This window comes from Nomia melanderi, unplaced genomic scaffold, assembly GCF_051020985.1.
Source record: "Nomia melanderi isolate GNS246 unplaced genomic scaffold, iyNomMela1 scaffold0014, whole genome shotgun sequence".
Classification (NCBI taxonomy): Eukaryota; Metazoa; Arthropoda; class Insecta; order Hymenoptera; family Halictidae; genus Nomia; species Nomia melanderi.
The window spans coordinates 5,905,721-5,906,675 of record NW_027475130.1 but is presented as its reverse complement, the minus strand read 5'-3'; positions in this window follow the sequence as shown (position 1 = coordinate 5,906,675).

Below are 955 nucleotides of genomic sequence, written 5' to 3'. Positions count from 1 at the left end.
GCAGATAATGCACTTTGATTTATTGCGCTATCTCTAATAGCACCCGAGATATCACCAGATATATATTGGATTTTTCCCTGACCCTGAGTGTCCGGCCCCATGAGACTGTGGTTTTCTCGGCCCCTGGTGGGCCGAGGTCGTTCCCGCTTCCCAGATTCATGCGCCAGGGCCTCCTCCAGACAATGCACTTTGATTTATTGCGCTATCTGTAATAGCACCCGACATATCACCAGATATATATTGCATTTTTCCCTGACCCTGAGTGTCCGGCACAATGAGACTGCGGTTTTCTCGGCCCCTGGTGGTCCGAGGTCGTTCCCGCTGCACACATTCATGCGCCAGGGCCTCCTGCAGATAATTCACTTTGGTTTATTGCGCTATCTCTAATAGCACTCGAGATATCAGCAGATATGTATTGGATTTTCCCTGACCCTGAGTGACCGGCCCCGTGGGACTGTGGTTTTCTCGGCCCCTGGTGGTGCGAGGTCGTTCCCGCTGCACAGATTCAGGCGCCAGGGCCTCCTGCAGATAACTCAATTTGGTTTATTGCGCTATCTCTAATAGCACCCGAGATATCACCAGATATATATATTGGATTTTCCCCTGACCCTGAGTGTCCGGCCCCATTAGACTGTGGTTTTCTCGGCCCCTGGTGGTCCGAGGTCGTTCCCGCTGCCCAGATTCATGCGCTAGGGCCTCCTGCAGACAATGCACTTTGATTTATTGCACTATCTCTAATAGCACCCGAGATATCACCAGATATATATTGGATTTTCCCTGGCCCTGAGTGTCCGACCCCATGAGACGGTGGTTTTCTCGGCCCCTGGTGGTCCGAGGTCGTTCCCGCTGCACAGATTCATGCGCCAGGGCCTCCTACAGACAATGCATTTTGGTTTAGTGCGCTATCTGTAATAGCACCCGCGATATCACCAGATATATATTGGATTTTTCCCTG